This window comes from Corythoichthys intestinalis, chromosome 4 (assembly GCF_030265065.1).
Source record: "Corythoichthys intestinalis isolate RoL2023-P3 chromosome 4, ASM3026506v1, whole genome shotgun sequence".
Classification (NCBI taxonomy): Eukaryota; Metazoa; Chordata; class Actinopteri; order Syngnathiformes; family Syngnathidae; genus Corythoichthys; species Corythoichthys intestinalis.
The window spans coordinates 2026036-2042568 of record NC_080398.1 but is presented as its reverse complement, the minus strand read 5'-3'; the positions used below and the strand labels follow the sequence as shown (position 1 = coordinate 2042568).

Below are 16533 nucleotides of genomic sequence, written 5' to 3'. Positions count from 1 at the left end.
TGTTTTGTCAAATACTCGGATCATGGCAAACGTTTTAATAAGAAGGTGCCTTACATTTTGTGGGTGACAATACTCCCTGTCCACCAAGAAGGCCACTCGGGCAACGACCGGCGGTTTGTCACACACCATGGTCGCCAGCCGATAAAGGCGTGCCTGCCTGCAGAGCGCTTTTCTTGGTTTGGCCCCGAGCAGCCCCCCGCTCTGGTCTCCAGTTCTCGATTGTGTAAACTTCCACCCACCCTCGGTCCTCTTTGCGTGCCCGCCTCTAGAGCGCTTTCCTTGGAGAAGCCCCGAGCAGCACCCTCTCTGACGTCAGCCGTTTTTTTTCACTGAAAATGTGCTATTTTCAGCGTTCATTCCACTCAGCGTCCTCGCCTGCCTGCCTGTCGGGGCTGCAGCAGAATGACGAGCTGTAACTTGCTTGCCGTCAGGGGCTGGCCGATCGGTGAGGACAATCACCCCCACCGCAGTGTGTGACATGCGCCGGTGTACTTTTGTGGGATTTTTCGTTTTTGAAAGACGAGAAAGAGACTTGGAAGAGGCGCTCGGTTCGGGTTAGCATGTCGACTCCTGTTTTGTTTATACCCTTTCAGTCTCCAAAGCCGGGGCAAGGAAATGACAAAAGCCAGTGGCATAAAATAACGTTCGGGGTTTTAAGAAGTCCAGTTTTGATCATTATGCAGTAATTTAGCCCTGTCATACTGAATAAATGCATTTTTAATATTTCCTCTTCCACAAGACTGTTTGACATGACCATACAAATTATTTATCAATTGGGGAAAAATAATTTGATAAGAATATCCCGTACAAATATTGGAGTAGAGAGATTAAAACCAATGATGACATTTTGCTGCTCTCGGTCGCATTTTCCTCCTTCTGAAGCTTCCCTCTCAATGGGCTGAATTCTAAATCAGCTGAAATCGTTACTTTGCTGACGTCATCACCCAGATGGAGGCGCTAAAGCGCTATAATGGCAAGCAGGGCTAAACGGCAGATTAAAAGACACATTTCTCGTCATCTCCGCTTTGCCCAATTATTGTATAATCGAATCGTCTCAAAGTATGATTTTAATTCACATAATAATGCTATTTAAGATTGTTTTTATCGTGTCATGGGCACTTTAAGGCTGTGTTCTTCAGTCAGGAAGGTTTTTGCATTGTTTTTTGGGAGGTTGTTCCTCTTTGAATGTTTCATTAACTCCGTTAGGGGGTGAAATCTACCAAATGCGGAGGTTATGTACATACTTGGTTTGTATGGAATAATCAATCTTGCGTGCCTGAATATAAAAGTGCTGACTCTACCAAATTCAGTGGGGCAAATAAGTATTTAGTCAACCAACAATTGTGCAAGTACTCCTACTTGAAAAGATTAGAGAGGCCTATAATTGTCAACATGGGTAAACCTCAACCATGAGAGACAATGTGGAAAAAAACACAGAAAATCACATTGTTTGATTTTTAAAGAATGTATTTCCAAATTAGAGTGGAAAATAAGTATTTGGTCACCTACAAACAAGCAAGATTTCTGGCTGTCAAAGAGGTCTAACTTCTTCTAACGAGGTATAACGAGGCTCCACTCGTTACCTGTATTAATGGCACCTGTTTTAACTCATTATTGGTATAAAAGACACCTGTCCACAATCTCCGTCAGTAACACTCCAAACTCCACTATGGCCAAGACCAAAGACATACAAGACCACTGATAATCTCCCTATATCTGGGGCTCCATGCAAGATCTCACCCCATGGCGTCAAAATGATTACAAGAACGGTGAGCAAAAATCCCAGAACCACACGGGGGTACCTCACGAATGACCTACAGAGAGCTGGGACCACAGTAACAAAGGCTACTATCAGTAACGCAATGCGCCGTCAGGGACTCAAATCCTGCACTGCCAGACGTGTCCGCCTGCTGAAGCCAGTACACGTCCAGGCCCGTCTGCGGTTAGCTAGAGAGCATTTGGATGATCCAGAAGAGGACTGGGAGAATGTGTTATGGTCAGATGAAACCAAAATAGATCTTTTTGGTAGAAACACAGGTTCTCGTGTTTGGAGGAGAAAGAATACTGAATTGCATCCGAAGAACACCATACCCACTGTGAAGCATGGGGGTGGAAACATCATGCTTTGGGGCTGTTTATCTGCAAAGGGACCAGGACGACTGATCTGTGTAAAGAAAAGAATGAATGGGGAATGTATCGAGAGATTTTGAGTGAAAATCTCTTTCCATCAGCAAGGGCATTGAAGATGAGACGTGGCTGGGTCTTTCATAATGACAATGATTCCAAACACACAGCCAGGGCAACAAAGGAGTGGCTTCGTAAGAAGCATTTCAAGGTCCTGGAGTGGCCTACCCCGTCTCCAGATCTCAACCCCATAGAAAAATGTGGAGGGAGTTGAAAGTCCGTGTTGCCCAACGACAGCCCCAAAACCTCACTGCTCTAGAGATCTGCATGGAGGAATGGGCCAAAATACTAGCAACAGTGTGTGAAAAGCTTGTGAAGAGTTACAGAAAACGTTTGGCCTCCGTTATTGCCAACAAAGGGTACTAAAGGGGAAAAGATATCGTCATCGCACACACCATACATACACACAACACATATTTAGTCTAACACATACATATGGTACAGGTTGGCACCGTCTAACTGTTTGCATTACTCTAACACACGTAATATAATTAATCAGGAAATAGTATCAGTTTCATATTTACGGTAGGACTACACTACTAATATAAAATAAATAGCACACCATAGTTTAATGAGAAGAAAATAGAAGAGATACACAATGCCGTCTTATCACAAGATTGACGCACCAACTCATGCAATTAGCTCTCCCAGCAAACTCCAAGGACAAAGCGCTTTGTCCTAAAACAAGAACAACCAGCCCGGACAGCAAAGTTGATAGCGGGCGTCTCAATCCGCGCACGAACCTAAGCCGCCTAAAACCGGCCACCAAGGGGAGTACCCAAAAGCAACGCCCAGACCCACCTTCGGACACGCCTTCAACATGACCCGCGTCAGCAAAGACTTTAAAAAGACTGGACACTGAGATAAGACAGATTTTTTTCTGCTCGGAAACGTATAGCCTTGTTTTGGATCCAGAATTGTCCCTCCGTCGTCTGTTTTTGCCTTGTTTTTACCATTGTCGACGAATAAATTGTCAACCTGTTTTCGGTGAGTGTTCTTCAAGCTTTTGAAACATGGAGTCAGCACAAAGGGTTAAAATAAGAGGACGCGCGAGATTCGCCCTTCACGGCGGGCGCACGCGGGGCAGCGTCAGCCGAGCGGCACTTGTTTTGGTTGGTGCTGTCCGTGGGTGCGTCTGGGCCGGGGGTGGGGGGCGAATTTCAACAGTACATAACAAAGTATTGAGATGAACTTTTAGTGTTGACCAAATACTTATTTTTCACCATGATTTGCAAATAAATTCTTTAAAATTCAAACAATGTGATTTTCTATTTTTTTTCCACATTCTGTCTCTCATGGTTGAGGTTTACCCATGTTGACAATTACAGGCCTCGCTGATATTTTCAAGTGGGAGAACTTGCACAATTAGTGGTTGACTAAATACTTATTTGCCTCACTGTATGGGTCTAATTGTAACTTTTCTATCCTGGTTTTTGTCGTTTCTGATTTTCTGATGGTTCTCTTTGCTCTTTTTTAAGAACTGTTTCTTACAGTTCTTGAGGGAAAATAACTCCATCTGATTTATAAGGGGATAAAACTGACTTCTGATTAACATCGCTGTTTTGACGCTGTCAATCACAGCAGAAGCGTCTGGTGGTCACCACACCGACACGATTGGCAGCTCCAATCCCTTTTAAAAAACGGATTACTGTAACGTGCTTTTGCCAGGATCTTTTATAATCTATTGTTTAATCATTTCAGCGTATTGCTTTTTAGAGAGCCCTTCATAATCCTCTTAGTTCATCGTTATTTTTGCGCCTCCTGTGCGAGAATGCCCTCCGTATCCCGATGACATCATTGCATAGTGATTAAGTATGAATATTTGTTGAACGCAAGTAGATTTTTCTGAAGATTGTGTTACAGATACACGTTTTGAAACAGATATCTTGACGTCTCAAATTTTGGGGACTGTTTTATCCTCATAATTTGTTTTATACAGCTAACAGCGGAGAACACTTGGTCATCTTCATCATCTCCTGAGTCCCAAGGCTCTGTCGTCATGCCTGGGAGCCAGCCAAACGTTCCATTTAATCAGAGAGCTTTTTATGAGCGGGAAGTGTTAGCAATTCGTCGGGAGCATTAAGGTGTACATGGGGTGTATGCGCGCTAACAGCTTCCTGAGTGCTAACGCCGTTCTTCGATCCGCCGCTTACAAATGGCGAGAACTTTGACTCCTTTCCCAGCTCGCGTGCGTCACAGAAACAAGGTGACATCGGTGAATGTATCACTCATTGGCTGCCGTTGACGGTGCGTCAATGGCATAGAAACTTGATCATTCACAGCTAGTCTGCAAACTACAGTTCTTGTCAGCTTCACATATTCCGAAACGAATCACAAAATCAAGGAGCAAAATATCAGCTAGTTTTTGGCAAAAAACTAAAAAAAATTAAAGATGTCCCGATTGATCGGTATGATCAGGTCCGATCACGTCATTTTCAAAGTATCGGAATCGGCAAAAAAATATCGGACATGCCTTTTTTTTAATATATATATGGCGGAAAACACTCAGGTGACTTGGAGTTCTGCTCTGAGACCCTCAATTTGGCCAACTTTCAAAATTGTCCGAAATGCATGTGTGATACATCATTGGAAAGCTTAAAATCTCAATTTTCTGGGGGAACAAAAATTTTGAACAGGAAGGTTTTTTTTTTTTTAAGTTTTTTAAACAGCAAAACCCTAATTGGAGGCGAGAACACACAAGAGCAGAATTAAAGACGCCACAATTTTAACGAGATATTATTGCGTATTTACCTTGTTTCGATCCAAAAACTCCATGTAGCATGTATCAAAGAGTGTCAAGACACAGCTGTGAATGGCCACAGCCGGATATTTTTTTAATTTTATGGGTGAAACATGGTGATATAACAACGGTCGCGATGCAGAAATCGCAGACAACAAGGAGTGGCTGAGATTTTCTTTTTCATATAGTTACCCTTTTAAAAGTTATTTTACATTTTTTTTTTTTTGTTTGGATCAATTATTTATCATCTAACATACCAGGGGAAATGCAACAGTAACAAAAAATATATAATTAAACGATAGTTATGAGGTAGATATCCGTGATTTTTTTACAGACGACAAATTTTTCATTGTGACGTAATTTGTTTAAAAGTTTAAAATATGCGAGTAAATAATTTTTTAAGTGGTTTTTATTTTTTAAACTAAAATTTAGACGTCAATTAATGATTCTAAGATAAAAATGACAGACATTTTCAATAATAAATATAATTACCTTCTTTTTCTGGCTAGGTTGAAACAAAAGCAGTTGCGCGACTTCTGTAAACGGGGGTCTTCAGGGTAAAACGGACAAATTAGAAATAGTTCGGAGGCTTAGTGCGCCATGAATCTGCTATAGCAGCATATAGACATATTGTTCTATCAAGCACAACTGTTTTTTTGGCTTAAAATACAGCAGTTTATTTTAAAGAGGGGTGCAAGAGCCGAAACTGCTTTTTCAGTCTCATCTGTGTTTTCCGCCATATATCTTTTAAATTAAATCGTGTTCTAATTGTATGTAACGTTACAGACAAAATGTCTTACACTCATCCAGAGTCTTTAGTTTTGGCTTAAAGTAGGGCTATCAAATTTATCGCGTTAACGGTGGTAATTAATTTTTTAAAAATTAATCATTTTAAAATTAGGGCTGTCAAACAATTAAAATTTTTAATCAAGTTAATTACAGCTTAAAAATTAATTAATCGTAATTAATCGCAATTAATCGCAGTTCAAACTATCTATAAAATATGCCATATTTTTCTGTAAATTATTGTTGGGATGAAAAGATAAGACACAAGATGGATATATACATTCAACATACGGTAAGACTTGTAGTTCTTAAAAGAAAAATGTTAGTACAATTTATAGAAATTCTATATTAAAACCCCTCTTAATGTTTTCGTTTTAATGAAATTTGTAAAATTTTCAAGCAAAAAATAAACTAGTAGCCCGCCATTGTTTATGTCAATAATTACTTAAACAATGCTCATAGGTGCTGAAGCTTATAAAATCAGTCGCACCCAAGCGCCAGCAGAGGGCGGCAAAACTCCATAAAACACAATTAACATGTGAGCGTTTCACTGTACCGTCATTTAAATCTGTCTGAGCGGCATCTGCATTAATTGTGTCAAATATTTTAACGTGATTAATTTAAAAAATTAATTAACGCCCGTTAACGCGATAATTTTGACAGCCCTAATGTATATGTATTTTTTTAATTAAATCGTTTTCTAATTGTATTTAACGTTACAGACAAAATGTCTTACATTCAGTCTTTAGTTTAGTTTTGGCTTAAAGTAGGGCTATCAAATTTATCGCGTTAACGGTGGTAATTATTTTTTTTTTAATTAATCACATTAAAATATTTAACGCAATTAACGCATGCGCTGCTCGACCCACTCACGCATTGTCGCGTTTAATCTATAATGGCGCCGTTTTATATATATATATATATATTAGGGCTGTCAAAATTAACGCGTTAACGCGCGGTAATTAATTTTTGTGCAGTCACCTGTTGAGAAGTGCGAGGGAAGGTTGATCTATATGCGTCCATAAATGAACGTGAGTATTTTTCCTTCATTCTGGAGGCTTCCAGCAATAGGTTGGAACTGCTACATGGCCGTTTCGTAGCTTCATCAGCGAGCATTGTTTACATCATGTTCGTGTAGCACACTGTGACGTGTTCGTTTAGCCTCTTTGGGATGTTGGGAAGTTCGATTGAGTGTAAAGTGCTTAGTTGCCGCCACGTTTTGTGGCCAAACTGACCGCCTGTGTGTACGCCGTACTTCCGGTTTGTGTGCGCGCGTTCGCGCCTGCCTCAACCTTTGCGTTTATTGCACAATTTGTTTGTGTGTTGTTGATTATTGTGCAGTCAATTTGCATTGTTTTACATTGGCACTGATATGCTGACCCTAACCCGAAGTTTAATTAGTCAGTGGAGTTGATTTCAACAAATTCCATGCAGTTTGTCGGTTATTTTTTATTTTATTCTTTATTTTTTTTATTTTAACCTGTCCTGTTCAGCTGTTTAACACGGAGAATGGAAGTCTAAGTGCCCGGATAGTCTGAGCAGTTTTAATGTTTCACATTGAGAGTCTGACATACTCTCTTTGTGATCATTCAACATACCTCATTTATTATTGCAAAACAGCAAACAGGAAGGGGTTATGAGGGAACAAAAGAAAAGAAACACAAGAGAAGAAAGAGAAAAAACACAGACAACAACAAGAAATACATTGAACTACACTAACTACTAATATGTTGGTGCTATCATCAGCTAAATGTATTTCCGGTTGACACCATGTGGGGGCCTGTTGACCAGGGAAAGACGGGGAAGAATGTGGGGGAGTCTATAAGCTAAGTGATAGAAAGGGGTAAAGTGTACACAAATCATTGCTGTGATCTAGAACCCAGTAATCGTGTGAATCCCTTGTGAGTGTAAGCCTGTTGGCGACCGACCCTACGCCGTCCCATCGCCAATCCCGGCACCAGGACCCCCCACCCGAGCAGGGCCAATAATATCCAGCCTTACGCGAACCCATCCGGGCACGAAGCAGCCACACAGACGAGCGGAGACGCCACGCGGGCGCCGACACGGGGCCACGGCCCCCACCCAGCCAGCCCGGAGAGGGAGGGCGGTCCCGGGGGAGTTTTTCAGTTATTTGATAGGTTCAGGGCTCCGGGGTGGCTAAGCTAGTGCGAGTCAATGGGGGTTGAAATCAACTCCATCGACTAATTAAACCCCCGCTAAAATTTGAATATTAAGCCTTATATGAAAAATTCTGATCTTCCTCTTTAAATTCAATTCCCTGGAAGTTGATTACTTCCGATGGCATTTTTCTATTGTCATTTTTACTATGTTGAGACAGCAAAGGGAGAAAAATTGCGCTAAATTACTTTTAAAGTAACTTACTTACTTTGATAAAGTAATCAATAGTGTAACTAGATTAAGTTTTTTTAAGGCGTAATCAGTAATTAAATGTATTTTTCAAGTAATCTGTGACAACACTGCCTGTAAATTGTAATCTGTGACAACACTGCCTGTAAATACCACCAAATTTAAAAAGTGACCCAAAATCAACAGGAATTGACCCAGAATTGCCCCAAAATCGCCAGGAAGTGATGCATAAATAAACATACAGTAACCTATAAATGCTTCAATCAACAAGAAGTGACCCATAATTCGCCAAAATGTGCAGAAAGTGACCTGGAAATACCCCCAAATTAACAAAGTGACCTAGAACCAACATCAAGTGACCCAAAAATATCCAGTAAATAATAGTGAGTTACCCAATTGCCGGTCATTATTTTTGACCCCCCCCCCCCCCTAAAAAAAGAAAACTTTCTTAAATAATCCCCAAATCAGGAGTAAATGACTTACATTGCCTCAAAATCATAAGACACCCAAAATCAACAAGAATTGATGCAAAAATGTCCCGATCTCAAAAGGAAGTGATGCAGGAATAAACAGAAAGTGACCTGCAAATGCTCCAAACAATAGGAAGTGACCTGGGTGGCCCAGAATATACGGGAAGAGACCTTTAAATAACCCCAAATTAGTGAGAAATTGACCCAAAATCAACAAGAAGTCACCTGTAAATGCCCCAAAATTTGTAGAAGGGACCCAGAATTGCCCCACATCACAAGAGGAGACCCGAAATCAACAGTGATGCAGAAATGCTCCAATAACAACAGGAGGTAACCCTAAAATGCCACAAAATAAGTAGGCCAATTGGCTTTCATTATTTTTGACATTAAAAACCAAACCAAAATCAACAGGAAGTGAGCCAGATTGGCATCCAAAATCATTAGGTGACCCCAAAATCGACTGGAAGTGATGTAAAAATGCCCCTAGATCAACAGGAAGTGGCATGAATCAAAATCAATGTGACCTGGAAATGCTCCAATCGACAAGAAGTGACCCAGAATGCCACAAAATGTATGGGAAGTCACCTTAAAATTCTGCAAAATTAGCAAGTGACCCAAATCAATGAGAAGTCATCTGAAAATGCCCCCAAAATTTGTGACCCAATTGGCGATTGGCAATTTTGACCCAAAAAAATTCCTAGGAAGTGATCCAGAATTGCCCTCACATCATTAGAAGAAACCCTAAACCAACAGGAAGTGATTCAGAAATGCTCCAATAACAACAGAAAGTGACCCAAAATGCCCTAAAAGTTACTTGCAAATACCCCAAAGTGGCCAAAAACGTACAGGAAGTGATCCCAAAATTATTAGGAAGTGACCCAATTGGCAGTCATTATTTTTGACAAAAAAGTTTTCTCGAATTGTCCCAAAATCAACAAGAAGTGGTGCAGAAATGCCCCAATGTCAATAAGACGAGACTTGAAATAAATAAAAAGTGACCTTTACATACCCCCAATTTAACAATTAAGTGACTCAAAATCAATAGGAAGTGACCCCAAAATTATGTGAGCTTGGGCTGCAAATAACCATTATTTTGATCATTGATTAATCGGATAAATGTAAATTTTTTTCCAATTACCTTCACAATTCAACTTGAAGTTGTGTAAGGGATGTTGTAAAAAACAATGAAGACAAAATGGAAGACTATTTCCTGAAATAATATCTTATGGCACTGCCCCCCGGTGGCCGAAAAGTGTCATTGCATGTAGTTGACTTTCCTATATATGATTTTAAAATTAAGAGTTTTCCGGTAAAATATTGTCTATAAAAGTTGTAAAGCAATAAAACAACAAAAATAAATGAAATGAACAAAAAAAACATATTTTTATAATGGGTCAAAATTATTTTACGTAATTTTTTTCAAACCTAAGCTTTCAAAAGCGACAACAACTACTGAGCAAGAACCAAGGATTGTAAATGTGGACCATGAAACGCCAGAAAGACCGGCCAAAATGGAGGAGGGTAATTCAATTTACCCCACTAAAGACGCTAATTGTACAACAGAGCCACCACCGGTGTCTTGCCAATGTAGTTACCCCCATCGAAAATGGTATCCCCTGGCCGCGGGAGCGCGCGCACACACACACACACTAGTTATGAGTTATGGCAACTTAAACAATTAATTGAAGCCAGAAAAGAACCACAGTTATGTATTTTTGACATTGACTCTTATTGGAGAAACTCCATACAGGACTTGAATTACAGTAATAACAGTTATAGGTCATTCTAAGAGTAAAACTTTGCCTTTTTTTACATTCAGTACTTTTGTTACGTTATACAACAGGGGAAAAAAGTTTTTTTTTTTTTTTTTTTTGATGGGAAATTAAGAAAATCAGCACAGTGGCTCCGCCCAGGGGATACGAATTTTGACAAGGGTAACTACTAGGGTTGTTCCGATCATGTTTTTTTGCCCGATCCGTTCCCGATCGTTTTAGTTTGAGTATTGCTTATTTTTGCTCCCGATTCAATTACAATAATTCCCGATAATTTCTCCCGATCATATACATTTTGGCATTGCATTAAGAAAAAAATGAATAAAACTCGGACCAATATATACATTCAACATACAGTACATAAGTACTGTATTTGTTTATTATGACAATAAATCCTCCAGATGGCATTTACATTATTAACATTCTTTCTGTGAGAGGGATCCACGGATAGAAAGACTTGTGACTTTGTATATTGTGACTAAATATTGCCATCTAGTGTGTTTGTTGAGCTTTCACTAAATGATACTGTAGCCATGCCCAAATGCATGATGGGATGTGGAACCATGACTGTGCGTAGTGCTACCAATTGATATATCTTCTCTGCGTTGGGAAATAACATAAGGTGTTAAGAAAAAGATCGATTGCTACCTTGCTTCACCACATTGCTTCCCATGATATTTCTAATCGAAGGGAGAGGGATTGTAAGGCTTTAGCCAATTAAAAAACGGCTTCAAAGGCTGCCAAAATTCACTCTACTCACTTTACGCTGCCTTTTATCTCTCTATATAGGTAAATCGGCGCCATTACAGATTGAGCGTGACAATGTGTGAGTGGGTCGTGCAGTGCATGCATTAATTGCGTTAAAAATTTTCCCACCGTTATCGGGATAAATTTGAAAACTCTACCTTAAGGCTAAACTAAAGACTCTGGATGAGTGTAACATATTATGTTTGTAATGTTAAATACAATTCGAAAACAATTTAATTTAAAAAATATATATACATATATATATATATATATATATGTGTGTTAAAAAAAGGCATGGCCGATATTTTTTTGCCAATTCCGATACTTTGAAAATGACGTGATCGGACCCGATCGATCGGGACACCTCTAGTAACTACATTAGCACAGTGACACCAGCGGGCGTACCATATTCAATAGATCACGATCTTGGAAAAAACTATAGCTGTCCTAAGCAGCCTGATTTAGAATTCAAGAATGATGGGACACAAAAAAAACCTCTCATTTTCAACTTATTATTGTAAATATTCTTCTAAGTAAATTGTATTGCTGCAAAGCGTCTTCCCCAAAAGTCACACCCTATGTTCTAATTGCATAAAACGTGTTAGTTTTATGCAAGTTTTTAATAAAGGCTCTGTGTATAAAACATAAAAATAATTTCTCAGTACACAAATCAGGCAAAAGTCTGTACATTCAAATTAAAAATGTGCTACTGATTGACATTTTTTTTTCTTGTGGGCATAGCGCTGATATCAATTGTGTCAATGACACATTTATTTTCTTTAAACAAACTAAACAACAAAATCAAATAAGGTGGATGTAGACTAATGAATCATCTGTCTTTATCAAACAGTTAATCATAAATACAAGCCAAATCAAATTTCAAAGCACACTCTCTTGTATGATATTTACAGTTGAATGGGAGCTTGAGTTGAAAGAAGACTCAAACCAGGGGTATCATACTAATTTTGGTTGGTATGATTAGGGCTGTCAAAAATTTCGCGTTAACGGGTGGTAATTAATTTTTTTAATTAATCACTTTAAAATATTTGACGCAATTAACGCACATGCCCCTTTCAAACAGATTAAAATTACAGTGTAATGTCCGCTTGTTACTTGTTTTTTGGTGTTTGGTGCCCTCTGCTGGCGCTTGGGTGCAACTGATTTTATGGGCTAGTACCATGAGTGAGCATGGTGTAATTATTGACATCAACAATGGCGAGCTACTAGTTTATTTTTTGATTGAAAATTTTACAAATTTTAATAAAACGAAAACATTAAGAGGTGTTTTAATATAAAATTTCTATAACTTGTACTAACATTTATCTTTTAAGAACTACAAGTCTTTCTATCCATGGATTGCTTTAAGAGAATGTTAATAATGCTAATGCCATCTTGTTGATTTATTGTTATAATAAACAAATACAGTACTTATGTACCGTATGTTGAATGTGTATATCTGTCTTATGTCTTATATTTCCATTCCAACTATAATTTACAGAAAAATATGGCATATTTTAGAGATGGTTTGAATTGCGATTAATTACGATTTATTAATTTTTAAGCTGTAATTAACTTGATTAATAATTTTAATCTTTTGACTAAATTTTATAGACAAATGATACTTTTTACAGTGGCGGCAGTGAGTTGGGGGGGACGTTTTAGTCTTCTTGGGGGCACGTAACTTAAAATAATGGAGAAGCACTGCGGTACAAGAATCAGGAAACATGTATATATATGTATATATATATATATATATTTTTTTTTTTTAATGAATCGCTATTACTTCTTCTGTTTTCTAAATATACTATAACTTTAATATAAATTGAGGAAAACAGTGCATTAAAATACAATATTTTTTGGACAACAAAATTTGAAAATGAAATAAAATTACCAATTTTGAAATGAAAATATTTTTTTTAAATAAAAAAAAAATGTGTTTAATTTAGAGAATGTCATTTATCATTTTAAATTAAAAAATGTAAAAATAAAAAACTAATTATTGATGACTTCCTCCATTTTTGTTTTTGAACATTATTTACTTATATATTATTTTTATTTAATTTTAATTTTTGTTCTATTTTAATGTTTTCTTTGTAAACACGAAAAATGTTTTAATATTTTTCTGTATTTTCAAATATGTTTTAATATTTTTTCTGTATTTTCAATGAAATTTTCTATATATGTATGACTACTATTCTTTTTAGGTATTTTGTATGAGTACAATTTTTTTTTTAGATAATTTTACTTTTCCTTTTTAGTCTTTTTTACTATTACGATATTCTTTATATCTTGCTTTATTTTCAATAAAATTTTTACATTTACTATTTTTTTTAAACTATTATACGATATTTTTCATTAATTTATCTTTTATTTTTTAAAAATCTTTTTTAAACATTGTTTTTTGATTTTCGTATGTTTTGCTGCATTTTAAAATTTCTGTATTTTGTGTGTTTTTTAGTATTATTTTTGGATATTTTTTAAATTAATTTTACTTTGTTTTTTTTTTTATAAACATTTTTTATAATTTTAAGATTTTCTAATATTTTGCTGTATTTTCAGTTTAAAAAAATATCAATACAAATGCTTTTTTTCCAATGTTTTATGCGTATTTATTAAATCTAAATCCATGCACCTTTTAACTACCTAAATTCAAACCTGAACGACAACTTGAGTCCAACGCGACCGACGCTTTTATTGTTCATTCAACCTTGAGAACTATTTGGATTAAACGCAAAGTAGATCAAGTACTGTCCCAGTTCCGACTCAATCAAGCGTAACACGGCCACGCCGTCCATAAAGCTGATTTAGTAGAAACTCAAAACAACACGACGGAAAGCTGTCTGCCCTGCCAGGTGCATTAAAACAACAGCAACAATAGATTCTCTGTCATAAAGAGTGAGTAAACATACCGGTTTTGACAAGCTTCCATGGCGACTTTTCATTCCGGTCTCAGTGCTGTAAACACACGCTTCCGTCCCGTCCTTTTTTCTTACAACCTCAGAGAGTTAGCATGATGGGACCGTCCGCAAGAATTCAGGTTGACTTTGTGCGCGCGTGTGAGCGAGAAAGTTGCTGCTGATGCTGCATCTTCAGTTCTCCTCCCACCCACCCGTCCGTTCCTGGCGGGAAGCACGTGATCCCTTGGGGACAGCCATAATAATGTATCGCACACAACAACGCAGTGCATACAGCGAGAAGGAACATTTTAGGTACAAAAAGCCACTAGAAAGCTACTATTTCTATTTATTATTATTATTATTATTATTATCTTTTTATTATTATTATTTGTATTAGACAAGGGCGTAGGTTTGGTCTCAACATTGGTAGGGATGATATAACAGCATATCAATATATAATATATATGTGTGTATTCTGTGTTGCATATTTGACTACTTTTAGTTGGCTGTGCGCCTGTGAATGGGTGCACCTTTTGAGTTGTAACCTTGACTTTACATAGTTGGTGAATTCATGAGCTGCATGAGTGAACTATGTATGGTCGCGATTCCTATTTAGAAAGTGTACCCACAAGTCGTTACGCCTGTGAGTGGTGCAAAGACTTGGGGGTATACCTTCCGAGTGGCAATCGTAACTTTACATAGTTGGTGAATTCATACATGAGTGTTGTTAACAAACACACAAAACAGTGAGCCTGTCCTGATCTGCCTACTAGAAGGAAGTTCTTCTTACTTAAATCTTGCAAGTGGCCAAAATAAACTTGAAACAAATAATAATAATTTATTCAATATAATATTGAGCTGCATTAGAGGGTTGAAAGAGACCCCTGGGCTACATGATCAATGCAAAATAAATCTTATTTTAGTTGCATTTACATATATAATTTTTTTTTTTTTTTTTTTTTTTTAGAAAACACAAAAAAAAATCAAAAAATATTTTCTTATTTTTCTTTCATAGAAATGTTTACTATTTAATTTTTTAAAATTAATTCTTATTGTTTAATTTACTAATTAATTATTTGGTAGATTAATTTAAACTATATATTAAATCTGTAAATGTTGTAAATATATGTATGTATGTATATATAATATGAAAAAATATTAAGTAAAATGATTGAGTAAAATGTTATACAGCTATATATATTTTGTATTTTATAAATGATAAATTTTCATTATTGTAATAATTATTTTTTAAATTTGAACAAACACTAAAAGGAAACAAAAAGAAATATTTTCTCATTTTCATTTAATAATTTCTTTTTCATTTCCTAAATCTAAAATAATTATTTTTTTTAATTTACTAATTAAATTAATTAAAGTTAAATATTTAATTTTTAATTGTTAAATATTTTTTATATTTTTTGTATTTTATAAATCATATTTTTTTAAACAAACGCTCAAAGCAAACAACAGCAAATATTCTCTTATTTTTAATTTAATAAAAGTGTTCATTAATATAATTTTTTTTCATAAGGGAAAAAATATGTATGTATATAAAAAAAAAAAAAAAAAAAAAAAAAACGGAAAAAATCAGTGGACATAATTTTTATTTTTTTTTATTTTATACTTTTTGTTCGTTTATTAGAAAAACTAATTTAATGTCATTGTTAATTTTTCTTTTAATTAAAAATTAAACAATAGGAAACATTGTCTTTTTAGTTTTGTATATTTTAATTTTTGTATTTACATAAAAAAATTAAAAGGGAAAATACTTGTAAATACACACACACAAAAAAGACCAACTGGTGATATTTCCTTTTTAAAAAATATTTTTTAATTTCAAATATGCAGTATATACATATTCTATATACTCCACAATTTTTCATGAACAAATACAGAAAGTTATTTTAACTTTTATAAAACTCATTGGCTGCCATGCGATGGACGTCCAGTCCATTTTGACAGCGATCGAATGATGATCAATGAATAAAGTCAATGCACATAATTTACCGTTGCTGGCCTCGCAAAATGATGTGAGGAGCCAAATCTGGCCCCCGGGCTTTAAATTTGACACCCGTGTTGTAGAGAAAGATGCCAGATTTAGCTCTCGTAGCAGTATCACTCTGAGCAAGCTTCTCTGATCCTCCGACACGTCCGTGATGGTGGTGGAGATAATCAGAATATGGACGGAAAAATCCCCAAGCTGTTAGCTCTGAGAGGATTTGAGACTTTTTTTTTCCGGATGTTTTTGTTTCTGCGCGTTGGCGAGCCGCCCAGACGCTATATTACCGCCCGGCGGCGAGAGTCTGGACGGCCAAGTCTCGGGATCGGACCACGGTGGCCGTGCCATCTAGAGTGACGTGTCCTGCCGGGAATATTGCTCTGGCAGGGAAAGCTCCTCTATTAAAAACAAGGATCATTGGAAGTTCTCTCACATTAATTCATCAAAGTAAGCCTTGGAATTTATCCAAAATGGCTGAACAAAGTTTAAGATTTATGAATTCTTAAACGTTTTTGTTGCTTCTCAATACTAGATGATGATACTACCAATGCCTGCATTGTAGGGCTGCAGC

General features: G+C 36.6%; 1 protein-coding gene across 2 annotated transcripts in view; it reads right to left on the bottom strand.

Annotated features, from left to right (window-relative positions):
• The window catches only part of LOC130914315 (leucine-rich repeat and immunoglobulin-like domain-containing nogo receptor-interacting protein 1), a 59142-nt gene extending 45063 nt beyond the window's left edge, over positions 1–14079 (bottom strand). For both annotated transcript variants that reach the window (XR_009062880.1, XM_057833387.1), the window contains exon 1: positions 13976–14079. The gene's annotated coding sequence lies outside the window, so the exon portion shown is untranslated. The remainder of the gene's footprint in view (positions 1–13975) is intronic.
• Between the last annotated feature and the right edge of the window lie 2454 nt (positions 14080–16533).